Raw genomic sequence first — 13903 nt, forward strand, 5'->3', positions numbered from 1 at the left:
TTGAGGCAAGAGAGGCAGAGATTGAAATAAAGCATTTACAAATCCAAGAATTCCAAGATTGCCAATAAATTGCTAGAAACTAGGTAGAGGTGAAGAAAGATTGTGCCCTAGAGATGTCAGAAAGAACAAGGCTCTACCGATAGAATATGAGAACATAAATTTCTGTTGCTTTTAGCCACCAGTTTTGATATTCTCTTATGCACCCCTGGAAACAAATACAATGAGAGAACCAGTAATTGCTTGATAAATCAATTTATTATTAATGACAATTTTCTTTTTAAATTTTATAATTAAAACAGAGGGAAAAAAAGGAAATTTCAAATAGGAGACTTCCATGACTATTGTTTTAAAAATATTGATCATTGATCTCAGGTGTGGATTGTTCATGTAATACTATTTGATTGGAATTCTCTTTTGTTTTGAAAAGTTAGAATTTATTGATGGGTCCAGTTTTTTGGGGGGGGGATTTTTTTTCTTTTAATGAAAACATTATATAGAAAAGACGCAATTATATAGAAAATATTTATTTTGTAATATCACGGCATGTCTGAAATAGCTATAGTTTTAGCTACAGTAGGAGCTGGCTTTGACCTCTAATAACTAAAGTAGAAGTTTTAGTTTTTGAAGTTTTATGATTTTTCTTTGAGCTATTGGAAGTAGTGATCTGGGAAAGAATGGAGATAATGGATCAGAAAGTCATCAGGACTAGAACATCAGGCTTCCAAAAGCACTATGATGTTGATACAATCCAAAGAATAATAATATGAAAGTATAATAATAAGAGCTATTTGTACTTTCTTTGGGTTTCCTAGCACCTGAATCTCTCCTATGCTTCGAGACTTCCTCAGATGGGTCCAGTTATTTTTAAATTCTGATATACTACATGCCATAATAAAAGTAAAACTGTAGTGTTTTAATTACTTTTCAAAACATGATTTTAAAAGCACTTTGAGAGTGTTTATTATATCCGGGCTACAAAATTTTGCTAGGTGGGTAAAGGACTTTTGAATAGGAAGAATCATCAGGAAAGACAGCAAATAAGACTTTCCACCAAGCCTGTGGATAAAGAGAAAACATTCTTTTCATTAAATTTGAACTACAGATCAAGTCATTGCTAATACCCTTATGCTTTCTTGTTTTTTGATTTGTATCTAAATATATTCCTCTGTGACTGACCAGGTGTTCACAGTTGCCCATTTGTTACCCTTTGCTTGGTCTGGATTAGAGGCTTAAGAGGCTTCTCTCCTTCCTATAGGCTCTGAGCTCTGTTTAGCCCAAGTCTGAAGAAGCAGTAAGGATGGAGCGTGCCCCCCTATAAACTTATCCTGAGAATCAGCTAACCACAGTGCATACTTTCTCTCAGATCCTACTGGTTTCCCCCTGCTTGCCCAAGCTCCCTTCAAAAGTTTCTGCTGATCTTTGCTTACTTCTCTTTAGGCAGTGAAAGAAAAGGTTTCTCTGTTGGATTTTGAGACACTTGGCAGATTTCTGAGATTTAAGCATTCTCCCCATTTAGGCAATGGGTTCCGTTCCGAATAAAGTCTTTCCTTAACTAAGTTTGGGTTTGCTTTGATTTGACATGACACAAGATCCCTTACCAAAAACTGGGCCTTGGTTAAAATCATCCACAGAGAAAAGCTGACTAGAATTATTCTCAAATACTTATATAATCAGACTCTGCTTTAGAGTAAATTGCTACCATCTCGATTAGTTTTTTTTTTCCCTTAAGCTCTTATATCTTGTCCTAAATTATTTTGGTAGTTTCTCAGTGGCCTTCTTCCTTGTCTTTCTAGATTCCTCTCTCTCCAGCTGCCATAAACCTGCTGGTAACATAGTCTTAAATACACATGCAGTCACCTCACTTCTTTATGAAGTGATATTCTGACTGATGATTGTTTATACATTCATTTTTAAAACTAAATAGTAAGCTGTGGAGTACAGAGAATCTGGCTAATGGTATTTATATTTCCAATGGCTGTCTCACTGTATGATCCTTTGGTGGTCAAGTAACAGCCCATGCCTGCATGAACACGAATTTCAGTATGACCCGTATGTTCGCAAATGATTATACAAGGAGTTGTATTTATTCGCAATTGTTTCTTTCTTATCTTTGAAAGAGCTTCTTTATTTCTATTGTTGTAGGGTCCCCTCCCTAAAAAAACAAACAAAACAAACAAACAAACAAACAAACCAAACACATGATCTAGGAATTCCACTTTGGCTATTTATCCAAAGCAACTGAAATCAGGATATCAAAGAGACACCTACATTCCCATGTTCATTGTAGCATGATTGTGCAACAGCAGCCACAGTAGCAAGATGTGGAAATAGAAGTGCCTTGATGGATGAATACAGAAAGAATATGGAGTATATACACACACTGGAATATTATTCCTCTTTTTTTAATGAAATCATGCCATTTGGGGGAACATGGGTGGTCCTGAAAGATATTATGGTCAATGCAATAAGCCAGACCTTAGAAATGCTTAGAAATGCTTAGAAAGATAAGCATTGTGTGGCCTCACTTATTTGGAGAATCTAAAGAGTCAAACTTACAGAAGCATAGGGTAGAATGGTGGTTCCAGGGGCTGGTGTTGGGGCAATGGGAACGTGATGGTCAAAAAGCACTGTCGTGGTCCTGCCTGATAAGCAAGTTCTGGAGACTTCCTGTGCAGGGTAGCAGAGTATCTATAGTCACCAAACTGTACAGCATACTTCCAATTTGCTAAGTGATTAGATCTTATGCTAAGTGTTCTTACCACACACATGCACACAAAATTATAATCGCAATAAATGATGAAGGGGGTGGGAGAAAATGGGAGGCAATAGATAGGTCTCTGATTTTGATAGTGGTGATGGTTTCCTGGGTGTGTACTTATCCCCAAACTCATCAAATTGTATATGTTAAATGTGTACCGCTTTTGCATCTCAAACTCTATCTCAGTGAAATGGTTTTAAAAATAAAAAATAAGTGGGGTGCCTGGGTGGCTTGGTCGGTTAAGCGTCCGACTTCGGCTCAGGTCATGATCTGACGGTCCGTGGGTTCGAGCCCCGCGTCGGGCTCTGTGCTGACAGCTCAGAGCCTGGAGCCTGTTTCAGATTCTGTGTCTCCCTCTCTCTCTGCTCCTCCCCTGTTCATGCTCTGTCTCTCTCTGTCTCAAAAATAAATAAATGTTAAAAAAAATTAAAAATTTAAAAAAAATAAAAAAAATAAGTTTGTATTGTTTTAAGCCCCTAGGTTAGTGATAATTTGTTGCAGCTGCCATAGGAAATGAATACAGGTGGTGTGGGGGTATTATAAATAGCCTGGGCTTTGGAATCCAACGGACCCAAGTATTGATTTTTTTTCTCTAACAATATACCTATTGTGCAATTTGGGATGAGTAACTTAATTCTGTTCAGTGCTGGATTCTTTCTCTGGATGTAATCATACTATTTCAGCAGGATTGGGTACAGATTCAATAAAATTACTTCTGGGAAAGCATAGAAAGTGATAATCTCAAGTATAGAAACTGTTCTTATCACACACCTGCTGCCATTTTTAAGCTTTTGCTCTTTGTCAGACTGTGTATATGTGCCTTAGGTTCGTTATTACATTAATTCTCCAGCAACACCCTTAAGTTGTCATCACACAAGAGAAAATAGGGTTCAGACAGGCTTAATTCCTTGGCCAGAATCATGTCACCAGGAGATGAGAGCCATAACTGAAATGTGAAAAAATATGTCCATGTAAGTTTATCTATAGGAGAGGTAGGCCACACTGATCAGAATCTTTAAGGCTTATACTTGAAAGTGCCCTCTTTCAAAGAAAAACACAAAGCAGAGTTATTTCTAGATGCCTAATGTATTCATTGTGTAACTGAGACATAGGTCATTGGAGTCACACTGCATTTGATCTTCTGTATAAGTAACATTTTCATTGTGGTCACAAATACTGGGTGTATATAGTGTGTGTGCGTGTGTGTGTGTGTGTGCGCACGTGTGTGTTACAGGGACAACCTACCAGATATACATTGGGTATATGTAAAGAGTGAAAGGCAGAGGGGACAAAAATCACTGTTTTCATTCAGGTTAGATTCTGTATAAGGACAAGGTGAAAATCACTAAGATTCAAGGAGGAGAACACCAAAGAGCTCTTTGGTATCCGTTAAATTTCAGAAGTCTCTTACACACCACAGTGTGTAAGGTGGAGGACCAAAAGGCCCATAACATACCCAACTCAACATTCTGCCAACTTCCTTTCCTCTCTGCTTCTTTCCTCAGCTTCTGAGTCTCAGCACCCTCTTTTTTGCTCCTTTCAAATATCTCCGGTCCCTTCACACCTCTCTCTGCTGTGTGCAACCCTATAGGGTTTGGGGATTGGCCTTTAGTTTGGGCTGATTTTCTCTGGAACAGAAGCCCTGTATCCATGAATTTTGGTGAGTAAAATGTTGCAGCAAAATATTGTCATTCAGCGTAATTTGTAAACTTTAAGTTGTCAATATTTACAACCATTGTACAGCTGAGATGATCTTTCCAGCCACTTGCTAAAGTGGCTTGCTCATTAGTTTTCCTTGTGAATATGTTTTAAATGAAAGGCAAGATTTTGAATAGTATCCCAGTGATTTCATGCAGGTTGCATGAACTGGAAAGTCCTCTAGCAGAGAGCATTTCAAGGCTAAAATGAGATTGCTTAGATGATTTTCATGCCCCTTAAATAACCACCCAGGTATGTCATGAATTGCTATGTCATAAACTACTTTCTTCCACAATTATTGTCCCAGAAAGTTATGAAATAACCACTTGTCATTCTCTGGAAATGTTGAGATGGTAAAGAATATTATGAGTTTTGGCATATAATAGTTGCAGTAAAATTATACTGGGAATCAAAATAAAGATAGGTGGAAAAAGTTCAGTGTGTCTCTCCCACCAACGATATACTGACATCCTTACCCCAGTAACTCAGAATGTGACCTTATTTGGAAATATGTGCTGCTATGGATGTAATTATTTGGGAGAAGTTCACACTAGAGTGGAGTGGGCACTAAATTTGACTGCTATCCATTTGACTGCTGTCTTTATAAGAAGATATGTGTATATATATATATATATATATATAGAGAGAGAGAGAGAGAGAGAGAGAGAAAGAGAAGATAGATTTGAGATAAGAGAAACAGATTGAAATCATGAATTTACAAACCATGGAATTTTAGGATTGCCAGTAAGTTGCTAGAAAGTATGTAGAGTTGAGGAAAGATTTTGCCCTGTCAGAAAGAGCAAGTCTTTTCCAACAGTTCTATGAGAGCATAAATTTCTGTTGTTTTTAGCCACGAGTTTTGAAAATCTGTTATGGCAACCCATGGAACCAAATACAATGGGAGAACCAGTACATGCTTGATCAATCAATTTATTATGGGTGATGAGTTTTTAGACCAATTTTATGAATGCAATTAACACAGAAAAAAAAAGGGAAATTTCAAAGAGTTCAGAGACTACCATTACTTTTGCTTTAAAAATATTGAACATTGATCTCAGGTCGTGTTGCTCATGTAACACTATTTGATTGGACTTCTTTTTTATTTTGAAAAGCCAGAATTTACTGATGGCTCCATTATTTTTAAATTCTGATATACTACATACCATAATAAAAGTAAAACTGTAGTGTTTTAATTACTTTTCACATGATTTTAAAAGTACTTTGGGTGTATTCATTATACCCGGGCTACAAAATTTTGCTAGGTGGGTAAAGGACTTTTGAATAGGAAGAATCATCAGGAAAGACAGCAAATAAGACTTTCCACCAAGCCTGTGGATAAAGAGAAAACATTCTTTTTATTAAATTTGAACTACAGATCAAGTCATTGCTAATACCCTTATGCTTTCTTGTTTTTTGATTTGTATCTAAATATATTCCTCTGTGACTGACCAGGTGTTCACAGTTGCCCATTTGTTACCCTTTGCTTGGTCTGGATTAGAGGCTTAAGAGGCTTCTCTCCTTCCTATAGGCTCTGAGCTCTGTTTAGCCCAAGTCTGAAGAAGCAGTAAGGATGGAGCGTGCCCCCTTATCAACTTACCCTGAGAATCAGCTAACCACAGTGCACACTTTCTCTCAGATCCTACTGGTTTCCCCTGCTTACCCAAGCTCCCTTCAAAAGTTTCTGCTGATCTTTGCTTACTTCTCTTTAGGCAGTGAAAGAAAAGGTTTCTCTGTTGGATTTTGAGACACTTGGCAGATTTCTGAGATTTAAGCATTCTCCTCATTTAGGCAATGGATTTGTTCTGAATAAAGTCTTTCCTTAACTAAGTTTGGGTTTGCTTTGATTTGACATGACACAAGATCCTTACCAAAAACTGGGCCTTGGTTAAAATCATCCACAGAGAAAAGCTGACTAGAATTATTCTCAAATACTTATATAATCAGACTCTGCTTTAGAGTAAATTGCTACCATCTCGATTAGGTTTTTTTTTCCCCCTTAAGCTCTTATATCTTGTCCTAAATTATTTTGGTAGTTTCTCAATGGCCTTCTTCATTGTCTATCTAGATTCCTCTCTCTCCAGCTGCTATAGACCTGCTGGTAAAATAGGCCCAAATACTTCTTTCTGAAATGAAATACTTTCTTTCTGTGTGTTTTTTTACATCCATCTTTAAAACTAGATAATGAGCTGTGGAGTGCAGAGATTCTGGCTAATGGTATTTATATCTCTAATGGCTGTCTCACTGTTGCTCGTGATCTGGTCAATTAATAGCCCATGCCTGAATGAACATGAATTTCATTTCAAACCTTATTTTCTCAAATAATGACAGAAGGATTTGTATATATTTCCAATTGTTTCTTTCAATCTTTTAAAGAACTCCTTGATTTCCATATCTTCAAATTTACTCTGCAAACTAATTACATACTAAGTAATTACATTTCTTGGTACTTTAGGGGGTTAAGGAATATTGAATCATTATTGAAAAATTGATTAAATGAATTTTTTTCTTTTTTGTTCCCTAGTCACTTTTCAATCTGAATACTATGATTTCACACTTAACATAACCAGAGTATTTTTAACATTCCCTACTTAGACCAAGCAAAACATAGGCACACGGCAAAATTCCCTGAGGGAAAACACCACCACCACCACCACCACCACCAACAACAACAACAACCAAAGCCAAGAAACAGATGGGAAACAGCAGAGCACTGTCTTTCTGAAAGGAATATTGCTGAGCACTTTTGCTTGCTAATGCAATGTTGACAACTTCATCCATTTTTTTTAATCCTTCCTTGATTTAGTCTTTCATTCAACTTATCATCAAATCTGTTGATTGCCTTTACTAAGGGTCTCTTTCTCATATTTCATGCAGACTCTTTCTATCACCGACCTATTTCTGTCTCTCCACCCTTCAGTATAACTATAGCCTACTCGTTTCATCCATGTTAATCTCTCCCAAACAATATTTTATTTAATTACTTAAATTTCTTTTAAGTTTATTTATTTATTTTGAGAGAGATGGACAGAGCATGAGCAGGGGAGGGGCAGAGAGAGGGAGAGAGTGTGTTCGTACTGTCAGTGCAGTGCCAGACATGGGGCTTGAACTCACGAACCGTGAGATCATGACTTGAACTGAAATCAAGAGTCAGTGGCTTAACTGACTGAGCCACCCAGGCACCCCATCTCCCAAAAGATATTTTAATATATCCTTCCTTGATCAAATATTATTCATCTATTACCTAATGGTTAGGGAGTCAAGTTCAGATTCTTTGCCCTATCTTTAATGGCAATAGGGAATTAAATTTGAATGAAAACCCCATGTGCACTTAATTATAATTCAAATCCTTGGGAACTATTTTTACTCTGAAATGTAGGGCAGTCTTATTTTTCCCCCAAAATATTGCTTAATTTTATGGTGAAATATTGAATCATTCATAGAGTTCATAACATTCAATGTTGAGTTAGATAAAATTGACATTCTAAAAGCAAATTGGTAATATCTCCTTTCCTTCTTGTTGGCATTATATTCGACCAGTTGTCCCTATCCTATTGCTTTTCAGAATCCCCAAGGAAAAGTTTCAAACTTTATTGTGTTATGAATCTTATAAAAATATAGGTTCTGATTGTATAGGTCAGGGTGTGGCCTCAGACACTAACTTTCTGACAATTGATACAGCTGCTATAAAGATTAAATTTTAGAAGAAAACGGTTTTTAAAAAATTTTTTTTTAACGTTTATTTATTTTTGAGACAGAGAGAGACAGAGCATGAACGGGGGAGGGGCAGAGAGAGAGGGAGACACAGAATCGGAAGCAGGCTCCAGGCTCTGAGCTGTTAGCACAGAGCCAGACACCGGGCTCGAACTCACGGACCATGGGATCGTGACCTGAGCTGAAGTCGGACGCTTAACCGACTGAGCCACCCAGGAGCCCCAAGAAAACGTTTTAAATAATATTAGGCACAGATTTAGGGGCAGAACAGCCTGCCACCTGCAATTATAACAATTCTGACCAAGGTCGTTTATGAAATGTGTTTTAATAGTTTCACCAATTCAATGAATTGGCTCAATATCATCATAATACCTGTTTTGTCCATGAGAAAATGAAGATTAGGAAAGATTAGGAATAGCTCAAGGTCATGAAACAGTAATTATCATAAGCAGGACGAAGATAATGGTGTTCCCATTCTCACATCCCAGCCCTTAACCATAACAGGTCAGAAGATTTCTTTTGGAAACATGTTAGTAAATAACTTACATTTTAGGAGAGCCACACCAGCAACTGGGGCTGCTTTTGGTTTAATACCTGGCTTTTGTTTTTTCTTGTTTTCATGTCACCATTGATAGTTCTGAAGAATATAAAATGTTACTAGACCCAATTTACCTCTGGAATCATATCCTGGGATTACGGAGCAAAATTGAAAGGAGGTGGATAAGGAACTGGTAGGTCATTTATTGGAAGTATCCAAGGATATTGACGTGGCTGATTTAAATACCATCTCTAGATAGAAACAAAATAAAGGGACAATTGCAGAGAATTGAGACAATGACCGTGTAAACCTATTTCACAATAATTTTCATTAAAAACTTAGGTTGTTAATGTTGGTAGGAACTTATACATCATCTACATGATTGTTTTTTTTTAAACTTGGGTTAGGCTTCCCTTTTTTAAATGTTTAGAAGAAGATAAAAATGATAAAACATTTACTTTTTACTGTTTGTTGACAATTTGCCATTTCATAATACATGTGGGGCCATTGATTATAGCCAACCACTTACAAAAGGTTTCCAAATTCTTTATAATATTACCTTCAAGCTCCTACTTCAAGCTTCCTACCCCCTTGAATATTCCAGGGAGAAGGAAAGTTACTAATCCAGGTCAGGTTGGGCTGCTACTTTGACTTTTGACTTACAATAAGCCTCCTCTCTCTTAGTAGTCCCATATTCTTTAATATTAACTCTGTTAATCCAAATGTCCCTCATCTCTCTTCTAATTCTTTTTATTTGGTGCCAATTGGCCAATTTTGGTGCCAATTTATCTATTTATTATATTACTAAGAATTTTTGAGACCTTATCTCACTGATATGACATGTCAAAATAATAAGGGATATCAATAGTACATTTTACTAAGAAAAATGTTAAGTAACTGAGGTTTTCTATCTTACTTAACATGGTCATTTAACTTAACCTAATGACTTTATCACTCTCCAAAAGAATCAGAGGGTGGAGACACCACTTCATACATGTTATTAGCAGCCTCTATGCTCCATTAGGCATGTATTGTACTTAAAAGAATTACAATTTTAGCTCTTTTTCTGGCCAATGCAATTATTTGTCAGACAGAGATACTTAAGTATCAAGAGAATAGTTGGCTTCTTCAGGGTGGCCTTACAAGTTTCCATTTAATTGTTACTAGTTGCACAAGACTTGGGGTCTTTTACCAGTGTATCATAAATAAGTAAAATCAATGTGTACTTTAATCATTAATTATATGGAGATGATTCAGAGATGAGTATTGATTCTTCTCATAGAATAAATATTCACGAACAGAATATGTCTGTACAATACCACATTATCAAGGGAATACTCACAAACCATGGAGGATACCTTCCATGTTTCTGCTAAAAAAAAAAAACAAATTAAAATGTTAATACATGGTTAATTATCAAGTTTACCAGTGAATGAAAGTGTCTTACCTCTTCAGATGAATCAGCTCCCTGGGAAAAAAGAAAAAATAATAATGAACACCTTCATTTTATAACTCCAAATTGAGTGTAAAAATGCACCAAGCTGCCATAATTATGATTAAACATAATGAAGACAAAGTCTTAGTTGCTGATACACTAAACTAGTTTTTGTTGTTGTTGTAGTTGTCTAATGACATCTTTAAAATGAATGAAGAGTAGGTTTTGTTATAGTTAATTTATTACATCCTAATATCAACTCACACTTGCCCAATTTTGTGTGCGTGTGTGAAAGGAAGAAATACCAGTCATGTATGAATGGTAGAGAAATTGAAAAGCTATACTTTGGACTTGTTTAAAACAATGTTTTTAACAGATATGTTTCATGTAGGTTAAGAGCTACTTATATGAAAATGTTTTATGTGATTATTAATAGAGTCTGGTATTATGTTTTTCTCTATTCTTGAATTTTTTTTTTCCAACTTCTGTCATTTTACAAAAAATAAATTTACTGTGATGCCATACACAATCTTTTTGAAACATCCACTAGACTTTGTCGGATTAGTTGGAAAAGTATTATTATTTCTTGATGAATTTCTCTGTAACTAGACACAAAGAATACCAAAGCAAAAGGGACCATTAATTTGAAAAGAATAATAAAAAAAAAAAAGATAGAGGGAGGACAATGAGGAGGATATGAAGGAGGAGTAAGAGGAAGAAGAGAGGGAGGATGAGGGGAAGAACATAAGGAGGAGGCTGATGAAGAGGAAAAGAGAGAGGGGACTGAAGACGTTAGGAGGAAAAGGAGGAGGAGAAGGAAGTGAAAAAGGAGCAGGGGAATCAGGAGGGGTGTAGGTAGAGTAAGAAGACAAGGAGGAAAGGAGAGGGCTGAAGAGCAAAAGGGGAAGGAGGAGAAGAAGGAGGTTAGAAGATGGAGGAGGAAAGGGAGGAGGTAGAGGAAAAGGAAGAAGTGGAAGAAGAAGAAAGCTTCTAACAGGGCAGTTTTACCTGGTGACACACAAGTAAATGACAATACAGGCAGGAGGTCCTGAAATTTGTTTGGCGTAGACCTTATAATATTTAAATGTCTTTTATTAGCTTCTCAGTCCCACATCTTTATGAAGCTCTTTAAAAATTTTTATTTTTACATTAAATTGATTACATTTGAGTGTCCATGTTAGTTTAGTGTGTGTACTCAAGATTTATTGTAAATCCTTAATGAACATATTTAGATTGATTAAATGAAAATGCCCATATAAAAACTTTAAAATTGTTAAAGCCATGTTCAGGAAAATGCAAACATAGGTGAAAATACAATAAGGAGAATCCTTGGATAACTACTAAAAACATATTCTTCAAAATTCCCGGATATACTTACGATCATGGCAACCATGAGAGCCATGATAAAGGCAAAGACAAGGATCTTCATATTTGGCTGAGTCCTGTGAAAGCATATGTGAAAATCAGTAGCACATTCATTCTTATATTTATAATACTGGAAATGCAAAGACAATTGAAACACATTGCCTGACATCAGGGAACCTTAGAGACTGGTGGGGACCTTGATTAGTAAAGATAAGCACCATGATATGGAAATAGTAAGGGCTATGGAAACACTCAAAAGGGACATCTTGAACAGACCAAGAGGATGGGGGCATTAAAGTAAAGCAAAAGTGAAAATTGTGCTAGGCTATATAGGATAAGTAAGGAGAGGTGCTGGGAACCAGCCAAGGGACACAAACGAGAGAGAGGATTGCTTGTTGGAAATGACATCACTCAGCATGTAAGGGGGACACTGATGGAAACAGACTGGCTCCTTAGATTGTTGTGAGATTATAGGGTCCACAGAATGACAGGAAGAGAGTTAAGGCAGTGTTTAAAGAAATGTTTAGAAGGAAAAAAGGCAAGCAACAGGGACTGATTTTATAACAGAGTGCAGGAAAATGAGCCAGGTTCCTGGCTTGAGAATGGTGCAGATGATGTGACCCCGGTATTAGAGCATGAATGATACCTGGCAGAGAAAAATCAATTTGAAAAGAAGTTTCAGGGAGAACATCTGTAGATACTTTGACAAATTGAATTTGTAAAAACGATATGCTTCTCCAAATTTTCTTCTTTAACCAAATTAATGCTATCTCAGATTATTTGGTATTGGTTTGTAATTCTCTCTATGCAAGTGAGCACAATTTTACTGCTGTTGAAAAAGAAAGAAAATAGATTACTTATTTCTGAATTGAAGACATATAAATAAAAACATTTTCAAACTATAAAATAAATAATAGGTATTGTCTTTTTTTTTTTTTTGAAGCCACCAGTTTAGGCAGAACAAATAGTAACAACTTATGTCTAGTGATGGAAGAGACTGTTTTTCTGCTAAATAACTCTAAATATTGAACATATGAAATAGAACTAAGGCTGATGGCATTTTCCATGTTCCTAACTGCTTATTTGGCGTTATTGGTTTAAACCAGAACTGTTACATTACATTAAACAAATTATAAAAATTAAATCTTCTTGGTGAAGTTTTTCTATCATCTACTAGTTAAACCAAATATTCAGTCATATGATACAATATAGGGTGTAACTTTTAGTGTTATTACTGGCATTTTGTTGAAAGTAGAGGATTGAGAGAAATTTGCAGAAGGCAGTCTTGCATAGAGATAGATGATAGATAGATAATAGATACACAGAATGATAGATAATACATAGAATGATAGATAGATGATAGATAGACAGAGGTGGGCTTTTGAAAAAATATTTCTCAAGGAACACAATGATACATAGTATAAACTTTTTTAAGCCAAATTATGATTAAAATGAAAAGGAGTTAAATGAAAGAAATTATTAAATTAAATAGTCCTTTATGCCATGTTAGTGATGCAGAAAAACAACTATTTTGAATGATGAAAAGAACAAAGAAAATGTTATGGACAATGAATTAATGCTGGGAATAAAGTAATATTTTAAAAAAGATTACTTAAACCTTTGAAATACACACATTTCCAAAGGAGAGCTGACAGTATTCAAGAATTCATTTTCTCATGAAATTTAAACTCCAACTTTAAGCTAAAGGTAAAAGTAATTATTAACAAAGTCAATGTCACATATTTAGTCAAAGAAATAAAAAGGCTTTTAGAAAATCCCACCAGCAGAGGTGATGGACCATATCTCTTCTATTTTCCACATCATTCTCTTTATACAATCATTGCTGTCAATTCAGAGGCACTGAAATCCTGAACTCAAATTTAGATCCTCATATCAGGTTATTATGTCTTTCAATTGTTTCTTTACGACAAATTATCAGTCAGTAATATACATTTTATAAATGGTTTTCAACTGATTGTAGCAAAAAAGATAAAAATAAGACATCATATTTGATTGTACATGAATATATTACCTGATATCCAAGATAAGACTCAAGAGTCAGAGGCTGAAATTCTGAAGCCCTGAGAGATGATGTGCTTTTCCTGAGAACTGATTTAAATACACTAATCTTCCATGTGTTATTCTAAATCATGTCAAATATGAGATCATATTATAAAACTGAAAATAATGCCGAAAATCTGTCCCCATAGAAACCAAGATAAACAGAACACAGTGATTCACAATAGAAGGTTGTAAAGCAGATGGCCAGGAAACAAATGGATCCATTCAGTAAGAATCTCAGTGCTAGTCTAGGCATTTGTAAATAAGACAAAAGGAAAAGTTAGGCAAAAGAGTCAATCAAATGTAAAATGATGGAAATGGAAAAAAACTTTCTTTG

The 13903-nt window shown here is 35.6% G+C and overlaps 1 long non-coding RNA gene across 1 annotated transcript; it reads right to left on the minus strand.

The window, feature by feature from the left end:
• Nucleotides 1–5508: 5508 nt before the first annotated feature.
• Nucleotides 5509–13682, minus strand: LOC131506191 (uncharacterized). The gene is made up of 6 exons (XR_009258781.1): nucleotides 13538–13682; nucleotides 11519–11582; nucleotides 10153–10173; nucleotides 10048–10077; nucleotides 8840–8956; nucleotides 5509–5785 (listed from the first exon to the last, which is right to left on the minus strand). It is a non-coding gene; the product is annotated as an uncharacterized LOC131506191 (long non-coding RNA).
• Nucleotides 13683–13903: the final 221 nt, after the last annotated feature.

This window comes from Neofelis nebulosa, chromosome 3, assembly GCF_028018385.1.
Source record: "Neofelis nebulosa isolate mNeoNeb1 chromosome 3, mNeoNeb1.pri, whole genome shotgun sequence".
NCBI classification, from domain to species: Eukaryota; Metazoa; Chordata; class Mammalia; order Carnivora; family Felidae; genus Neofelis; species Neofelis nebulosa.